This window comes from Ovis canadensis, chromosome 10 (genome assembly GCF_042477335.2).
Source record: "Ovis canadensis isolate MfBH-ARS-UI-01 breed Bighorn chromosome 10, ARS-UI_OviCan_v2, whole genome shotgun sequence".
NCBI classification, from domain to species: Eukaryota; Metazoa; Chordata; class Mammalia; order Artiodactyla; family Bovidae; genus Ovis; species Ovis canadensis.
Window position 1 is genome coordinate 37,485,300 of NC_091254.1, and position 9,928 is coordinate 37,495,227.

Here is a 9,928-nt window from a genome sequence, read left to right on the forward strand (position 1 = left end):
AGAATATATTAATAAAGATAAATAGACTATTAGCTCAGCCTGAAAGGTCCAGGGAAGATTTCTTGGAGAGACTGTGGTGTCTGAGCACCTTACATGATGAGAAAGAATTATTCAACTTGCAAAGTGAGTGTGTCACACAATGGTGTGACATTGGGGCACAGCTCACTGGACAAGGTGGGTGGATCTCAAGATACAGGCATGAGAATGGCTAGTGTTGATCATACGGCAAGGAGGGAAGCGAGGTGGTAAGAAATGGTCAGATTCTGAATCTATTTTGAGATAGACTTATCCACTTGATATGTAAGAGATGCGTCAAAGACAACCCAAAGATTTTTGTTCTGAGAAACTAGTAGAGTGGACTGATTATCTACATAAATAGAGGCTTGTAGAAGGAAAAGGTGTGCAGGAAGGGGCTGGCTGAAAATCTGGAGGAGGGTCATTTAAGCTTTCTTGAGTGGACTTGGGACTGAAAAAGAATCAAGATTGAGGCACTCTTGAGTGGGCAGAAGTGCCAGAAGCTGTGGACTAATTAGATGAGGAAGAAGGAAGAGAGTGGAGTCTAGGATGACAGTCTGCTGAATTGGACAGTGTGGTCTGTCACCAGGACAGTGAGTACAGGGCAGGGAGCTTGTTGTGAGAGATACCAATCTCCACTCGGTACAGGTGACATTTAAAGGGCTTGTGAGACATCCGGGTGAAGATGCCCTTAAGGCCTCTGGACCAAAGGAGAAAGAGCGCCAGAAACTTGGGTCTTTCGTATCGGTGGCAGAAACTGAAGCAACGAGGTGGATGACAGATCACGTAGAGACGGAAGAGAAAGCAAGAAGAGGCAATATAAGGACAGAACTGAATACAGCAATACTTAAAGAGAAGAACCTAAGGAGTGTCAACTTTTAGGTCCAACTTACCTGTTGAAGAAAACTACATACTGTCTGTTCAGAAGAGGCATTACACAGACTTAGAAATTGAGTCAGATTTTTATAATAATAAGACAAAGAATTAGATTTCAAAGATCAAGAGGAAGGTCTACTAAAGCCTACTATGCTTTATATTTGAGAAATCTAGGTTATCTTGATTTAAGAAAATATTTTAAGGCTTTTAATTAAATATATTATAGAAAAGTATATGATGTCTCACAAAAATAAAGTTTGATATTTTTTCATAAACTGAACACACTCATTTTACCAGAACTTAGAAAAAGAAACTGCAAATTTACTGACACTTCAGAAACCCTTCCTTGTGCTTCCATCCACTTACTGTTCCTCAAGGTGACAATTACTCTGACTTCTAACAGCTCACATTACTTTAGACAGTTTATGTAGGGCAACACAATTCAGTCCATAGCAATTAGCACAAAAGACTTATAAAAGGAATCATACATTATCTATTCTCTTGTATGCTCAACTTTATGCCTGAGAGATTCATCTGTGTGTGTATATACACACAGACACACACACACACACACACACACACATACCATCCATTTATCTCCGTATGATATTCCATTGAGTGAATATTCCATGATACAGTCTTCACTTTTTAAAGTCAATGGGCACTTGGGTAGCTTCCAGTTTGGGGCTACGTAATGCTATTAATATTCTAGATGATGCCTTTTGATGACTATATTATAGGAATGGACTTACTGGATCATAAGACATTCGACATGCCGACATTCAGCTTTCCTTTTTCCAGGTGGTAATACCAGTTTACATTCAAGCAGCAATGCATGAGTTCCAGTTAAACTGAAAGCTTTCAAACAGAGAAGAACATGCTGCAGTGGGCTGTCTTTACTGAGAATAAAATGTCCAAATCTCCGAACCAAATAATACAATATTTTTTCATTTTAATTCTCCATTGGTTAAACAACTAGTGGTGGCAATAGATCTGGTACTATGTGTATAATTTCTATTAATTTATTAGTAAACTATAACCCCCTTGTCTTATACCTAAACTCTGACTTTCTCAAAGCCTAACTCAAAGTTATTGTTTCCATAAGGTTTATCCTCCAATGAACAACAATGTCATTCATGTAAACGCTTTTTCACTTTATACTGTTTATGTTCCAACTCATATTTTGGTTATATTGTGTATCTTATCATCTCTGATTGATTACTGGTTTGAGGGCAGGAATTGTACTTAAAAAAAAATTGTCTACTCCATATGGGCTTTTGCTCATAAAGGGAGATTTTCACTTACTGGTTCAGTGAATAATTTTCACGTTTATTATGATAAGCCCCAATCATTTATTTCTAACATCACTGTGTGTCAGTATTGCTTTACCTTAGAGAACAAATGACTAAAGACTCAATTTCATAATATTTTAGTTTGAAGCTCATCTCCAACTAGCCCCAGGGAGCAGGGTGTGGGAAGCAATGTAGAGGGAAGGCAGAAAGTCAAGTAATTTTTATTGTTCAGAGGAATGCAGTGCAATATGCTCTCTCGGAGCTCTGGGAATTTAAGGATCCGAGGGATTGCTGGCAGCTTGGGTTTGCATATGCAGCACTGTTGGGGAATGCTCATATGGTGTGCGATTGTGCGGTGCCTGGAACTGACAGCACCATCTGTTCCTTGCTTTATTGCACACTGAGACTTAGTCTCACTCTCCAAATGAGCACACTTGCATGTACACACACACACACACACACACACACACACACACACACAGAACCCAACCTCTACTCCAGCCTAAACAGAAAACACTTGACTGACTGTCCATCGCAGGTTTCCATCTCAGCAGGAAATTCAGATGAGTCAGGTATCTGAATCCAGCCAGAGCGGGGTCCTCCGGTTTTTCATGGGGGACTGTGAGGTCCAAGTGGCCAGGGAACCAGCAATCACCTCATGCAAAGCCACTCAGCATGGAAGATGAGTTATAATGACAGATGGCACCAGTCAAAAAAAAAAAAAAAAAGTAGCTCCAGAGAAAGAAACACGCAGGAAGGGTATTGGCAGTATGAGTATAGAAGTCAGACATGGGAGATGTAATAAAATTGTAGTAGGAGATTGTCAAAACAATTTTTAAGAATTGTTAAGAACAATTTTGTTGCGTATACTGTGTATCTATCCATTGTTTAGAAATAGTAGTTATTTGTTCATATCATCAACATCAACTACAGAAAAACAGTGGAGCTTGATGTTCCACAGACGCAACTGTGTTGTAGGAGATCACGTGCCCAAAACAGAAACGCAGAAGGTGAGCAACGTGATTAATGAGCCGGAGGTGCAGAGAACATATGTCCAGTATTTTCTGTGATTGTCTCAATTTTAGGTAATCTTATTTTTAAAAAATGACTGAACGTGACAATATTTAATCACATTTTAAGGTATGTACAATGGGAATTCTTTTTGTTTTTATTAGTTTTTATTGGACAACAATTGCTTTATAATGTTGTATTGGTCTCTGTTGTACAGCAGAGTGAACCAGCTACACGTATACATATATCCCCCCTCTTGTTTGGATTTCCTTCCCAGTTAGGTCACTACAGAGCATTGAGTAGAGTTCCCTTGATGCATGGAACGTTTTATTTGAAAAGTGTTACACAATTGTAAGTCTTTTCCCATAAAAAGATTTCACAGATCAAAAGGAGTCCTTTTTTTTTTTTTTTTTTTTCAGAAGAGGAATCTTGGTTTTGGATTCAGAAAGTACAACCATTGTAATGATGGCCTTGAGAATATGGAGGTGGATATCAGTGTCAGCGTATGCGTGTGGGCAGAGCAAGGATCACTTTCAGCAGGATGTTTGAATTATCCAAAAAAAAAATCTTCCATTACAAAACACAGAGAAATAATGGACAAGACACAAGTACTCTTTCCAGTGTGTTTACCGAGCTTGTAAGACAGTAAGAAGCAATTCCTCTGTGACCAAAATGAAAAGGAAACTGAAAACCTTCGAGGGAAGTTTGTAAGCTGAACCGGTGGAAGATTCCTTTTTTTGGAGGAAGGAGGAACTTTCAGAGCCTCTGAGCTTCTATTTTATGTTCCCAAAAGACTAGACCCTGGGTAGCCTGGAGAAATGTTTAAGTCCAAACAGGGTATCTGCATAGCTTCAAAGTGTCTCCCTACAAATGTGTCGTAATTTACAAAGGGAAAAGTAGTAAGTTTACAGAACAGCTTCCTGGCAGGTGTCACCTTAGCCAAGTGATCATGGTTAACACGATGATAGCTCCATACTGACGTCAGGTACCCCCGATAACAGTGCATTGGGGAAGGAATGTCGCTTCTGTCCAATCCTTCCCAACAAGGCAGGACTTCAGCATGAGAAAACATCGAACAAATCCAAAGTGAGGGACATTCCACAAAATAACTGGGCATGAAAAGTATCAAATTCATGAAAGACGAGAGAAGAAGGAGGCACCATGACAGATTGGAGGTGACGGAGAAGACGCGATCACTACATGTAATGTGAGATCCTGGGTCACAGCCTAGAGCAGAAAAAATGCCATTAACAGAAACCCTGGTGAATCTGGTTGTATCTTATTTATTTTATTAACTTCAGTTAATACTATTATAGCAGGGTTAATTTCTATTCTTTTGATAAATGTACTGTGTTCATGAAAGATGCTCAGGTAAGGCAAAGGTATACACGGTTAGGAAAGATGTTCATCTGAATACAAAGAGTGTGTAAGAACAACTGTACAGTTTTTGTAATTCTTGAGAGCTAAAATTATCTCCAAAAAATTAACTGTTACAAAAGAAAAAGAAAAAAAACCACAGATATCCATGACCCGGTGTATCTCCGTGGGGTTATAAAGGGGATCAAGAGAGAAAACTGAAACAAGGAAGATGAGATGGGGAATAAAAGGCCATTAAATTATCACTAGAAGAATGTATTAAATTCAGCTCATCTGATGGCTGGCAGGGCCTTTTTTGCTACCTCTTTGACTATGTCAGATTGTGTAAGAAGGTGTGTGGACACAGAGCCCATTCACCCCTTCCACTTGCTGGAGTCCCCTGTTAAGTGACAAATCCTGCTAATGAAAAGGTAAACCTCCACAGAAAGCTGTCAGAAAGCAGGCACCATCCAGATCCGGGTGGCTGGAGATCTCCTGGAAGTAACTCCTGCCTCCCTTAACAAGACTTTGCCCAGGGCATGGTGACTTTAATGGAACCATAAAAGTAACAAGGCATTAAATGAGCCTCAGGCTAAAAAGCCTGGAAAAGTGACAGTGGGAGGAAATATTCAAATTAATCTAATCCAACTAATGATACATTCAATCAATGGAAATCAATTACTCCAGGGTTTATGTTCTTTAATACTCCTGAGGCTTCTTTTCTTATAGTTTAGAGAGAATATAAGAAAATATAAAGCAAAATCTGATTGAAATCCACAGAAAATAAACAAATTCATATTTCTCCCACTAATTAATAGCTTCAAGGAGGTGAAAAAAATTAAAGAAAATTCAAATAATGCAATTAGCAAGCTTTATCTAAGGACAACAGAGAGTTCTCACTCCTCAGAAGCATAGATAGACCTTAACAACGTTGACCATATACATGTTTAAAAACCTTGTCTAAATATACCAGATAGTCTGTATCAAACATATTACTTTCTCTGTCCATACACAATTAAGTTAGAAATCAGAAATGCAAAGATAAAGTCCCTCATAATTATAAATTTAAGAACAGACTTCAAAGAAGAATCATTATGGAAATAAAGTATTTGGAACCAAATTATAATTAAGATAGTACCTATGAAAATTTGGATGGAGATTCATACCGTTATGCAATACAAGCAGAATATTAAAAGAATGAGCTAAGCATACACTTAAGAAGTTATAAAAAGAAGAAAATAAACCCAAAGAGAATGGGATGAAAGAATAAGAGCCAAAATAGAAAAACCAAGGTATTACAAAAACAATGAACTAAGGCAAACATTGGTTCTTTGGAAAGAGAAATATAGCTCTGGATGTATTGATTTTTTTTTAAGGAAACTGCAAATAAGCAAGATAAGAAATGAAAAGAGAACATTACAGAAAGAATAATAGAACACTTGTTGGGGGTTGCCAGAGTATTGTTGCTGTTGTTTAATCACTGAGTCGTGTCTGACTCTTTGTGACCTCGTGAACTGTAGCCGCCAGGCTCCTCTGTCCATGGGATTTCCCAGGCAAGAATATTGGTGTGGGTTGCCATTTCCTTCTCCAGGGGATCTTCCCGACCTCGGGATTGAATCTGTGTCTCCTGCATTGCAGGTGGATTCTTTACCACTAAGCCACCTGGGAAGTCCTTGCAAGAGTATTAGGAAGCTCCTATTTTAGCCTCTCTGGGCTTTGGTTTTTTCCTTACCAGCTGCTTCTTTTCGTTTTACTTCATTTGATATTTTGCTCTTCAATGCTGAATATGAATATTCCGTTCTTCAGGTATAAGCTCACCTTGTAATCTACAGAGGGTCGTGTTTGTGGAATCTATATACCTCATCAAACAACAGGAATGCAGACAAAGAAAGACTGAAGTATTCAACCACAGAAGCTCAGAGGGAAGAAAACTCACCAAATCATGGTGCTCATGCATACCCAGATAGGTTGTCTGCTCCCAAGCCTCCTTAGACTCTTATAGCCAGAAAGAGGTTATTTTTTCCCAAGTCTATCTCTGTACTCATCTCTAGGGTACAAATAACAAATCTTAATTTGGGCAGTTTGGGAGAATCTGGGGGAAATTTTTTTTATTTTCACTGTGTGGTTCTCATAAGTGCCCAGGAGCTATAGCTATACAACTCTAAAAATGATTTGAAACAGTGTCTGCAGAAATTCCTGTCCCATTGAAGAGGCATTTCACCTTTTCCAGGGGGTGTTAGAAGATAAGGGACACAGTAGATACCACAGATGCATTCTCAACCTAGGTGTGTTGGGTTCAAATACTGCCTCTTCTGTTACATCCTTTGAGGTTAAAATCTTGATTTCCTGAGGTACATTGTGTCTATCTTTATGTGCTGTTTCTATTTCCCACGCTTGTGTGACAACTTCCAAAATGATACCAACAGAGGTGCGTCTGATTAATTTTACATTTAGGAAGGGTGTTATTCTTTAATATATAAAATCCATAATGCATAGTGCCCTCATTAGGCTCTGCAGACACCTACAACTTCCACAATGAGAACACATTTTCTCCATAGTGATCTGTCTCTTTACTTTGAAAAATGAGAGATGGTGAATTAGATGAAATAATAACTCAGCTCACTTGACTATAGGAAGGCATAGTACAGAGATAGACTTTAATTCCCTTCAGAAGTACCTCAATTAATACTCTCAAGGAGGACTTCCCTGGTGGCACATGGGTAAGAAACTGCCTGCTACTACAGGGACATATGTTCATTCCCTGCTCCGGGAAGATTCCACATGTCACAGGGCAACTAAAGCCTGTGCACCATGGCTACTGAGCCCACGCTCGAGCCCAGGAGCTGCAACTACTGAGCCCCCCCCCCTCCCAGAGCCCATGCTTTACCACAGAGAAGCCACTGGAATGAGAAGCCCTTACACCACAACGAAGACCCAGTGCAGCCAATAAATAGAGAAATAGTTTTAAAAATATACTCTCAAGGGTAACAGGAAAAAGAATGTGTGGGGACAATGACTGCCAATTTCTGTGATGCAGCAAAAAATAAAAAGTGCATTTTAAGGTCATTGAATCAACAGTAACTTCAATTCTGCCTTGTTTTTGAGGTTAAGTCAATGCAGTTTTGTGTGCTTTGAATGAGAAATACTAATCACCACCATACTTTTATTGACAATACTTTTATCATGCTACCACATAAAATGCCACAAAATCTCTGTGCCTGTGAAAGGTATGTCTTCAAAGTGTACTTAAGGGAGTGCAAGTGGGATGGAGTCACTTTAGAGAATAAAGCGGGAAGATACAGTTGGGGAGATAAGAAAAAAGAAAATTTCCCTTCTTCTCTGGTATGGCCTCTTGTTTTCCCCAAATGACTGGAAGGAGATAAAACCATAAAGAAAACTAGGGTAAACCCCACTCCGTATTCCAGACTCCCTTCTCTTCCTGTATCAATTATGCTTTCACTGAAAATTTCAAACTCTGTCTTCCTCTCAGCAAATCTTTACTATTCTCTCATGTTAAACCAGACACATATGTGCATTCAATTCTGTATCTTTTCTAGCTAGCTACCCCTCTATGTCTCTTCTCTCTGCAGGCAAACTTCTTTAAAGAGTAATTGCCCCTTCCTTATCTCTTCTTCACTTCCAGTTGATTTCTCAACCCACAGCAAATTGGCTCCAGTCTTTCCTAATTGTTACGCTGAAATTGCTGTCACCAAAGTTGCTAATAACCTTCTCTTTGCTCACCAAATGGTCATTTCATCTGCTGTGTCTTAAGCACGTTTTTAAGTGCTGGCCACATCCTCTTCTTGAAGTTACTCTTTTAGCTCCTGTAATTTCGGTCATGTTGCTCTCTCTTGGATTTCCTCCCATCCTTCTGGCTGATCCCTTTCCGTGTCCTTTGCTAACTCTTCTCTCTTAATCTCCTCTTAAAATTTGACTCTTAGACTTTGGTTCTCAGTCTTCTGTTACTCTTTCCACTCTGAGTGACATCACCTATTGGTTTCACTTCTATTTATACATAAGCAAAGATGTCCCCCAAATTCCTATCCTCAGCCCAGACCTCTCTCCAGAACTCTATGCTGGGATGTACAACTGTCTGTAAGCAATGTGATGATAAGTGAAGTGAAGTCGCTCAGTCGTGTCCAACTCTTTGCGGCCCCATGGACTATAGCCTACCAGGCTCCTCTGTCCATGGGATTTTCCAGGCAAGAATACTGGAGTGGCTTGCCATTTCCTCCTCCAGGGAATCTCCCCAATCCAGACTGAACCCAGTCTCCGGCATTGAACATAGATTCTTTATCACTGAGCCACTGGAAAAGCCCGCAGTGACAATGCGACCTTCCCCAAGTAGTAAATTTTACCTTGACATTAAACCTCTGTTTCACATTTGTCAATGTCTCTCCACTTAAGAAGCCCCTAAACATGAGTTCCGGAGAAGGCGATGGCACCCCATTCCAGTACTCTTGCCTGGAAAATCCCATGGACGGAGGAGCCTGGTAGGCTGCAGTCCATGGGGTCGTGAAGAGTCAGACACGACTGAGCGACTACACTTTCACTTTTCACTTTCATGCACTGGAGAAGGAAATGGCAACCCACTCCAGTGTTCTTGCCTAGAGAATCCCAGGGACGGGGGAGCCTGGTGGGCTGCCGTCTATGGGGTCACACAGAGTCGGACACGACTGAAGCGACTTAGCAGCAGCAGCAGCAGCAGCAAACATGAGTTCAGGGATCGCTGGTTGGGCAAGTTCAGTATGTTGATTTGATGGAAGAGAAAGAGAAATGTGTATTTTTTAAAAGTTACTACTAGAGGACTCCAATGCACAGCCAGGTTGGTGATGGACGGGGAGGCCTGGCGTGCTGTGATTCATGGGGTCACAGAGAGTCGGACACAACTGAGCGACTGAACTGAACTGATTTAAGCAGAATATGGGCATACATTGGCAATGTTTAACTCTGATTTCCTGAGTCTAGGAGAATTTAGTGAAGAAGCTTGAAATTGGTCTAAAGGATGAATAGGAGTTCTCCAGGTAGAAAAAGAAGAGAAAGACTCCAGTATACTTGCCTGGAAAATCCCATGGACAGAGGAGCTGGTGGGCTACAATCCATGGGGTCACAAAAAGTCAGACACAACTGAGCACCCATGCAGGTTTGTTATGTAATTTTGTCCCTGTATATTTTTGCAGATTCTTTCCCTGGTTCTGGAATGTCTTTCTCTTCTTTTTCTACCTGGAGAACTCCTACTCATCCTTTAGACCAAATTCAAGCTTCTTCACTAAAGTCTCCTAGACTCAGGAAATCAGAGTTAAACATTGCCAATGTATGCCCATATTCTGTTTGAATCAGTTCAGTTCAGTCGCTCAGTCACGTCCGACTCTTTGCGA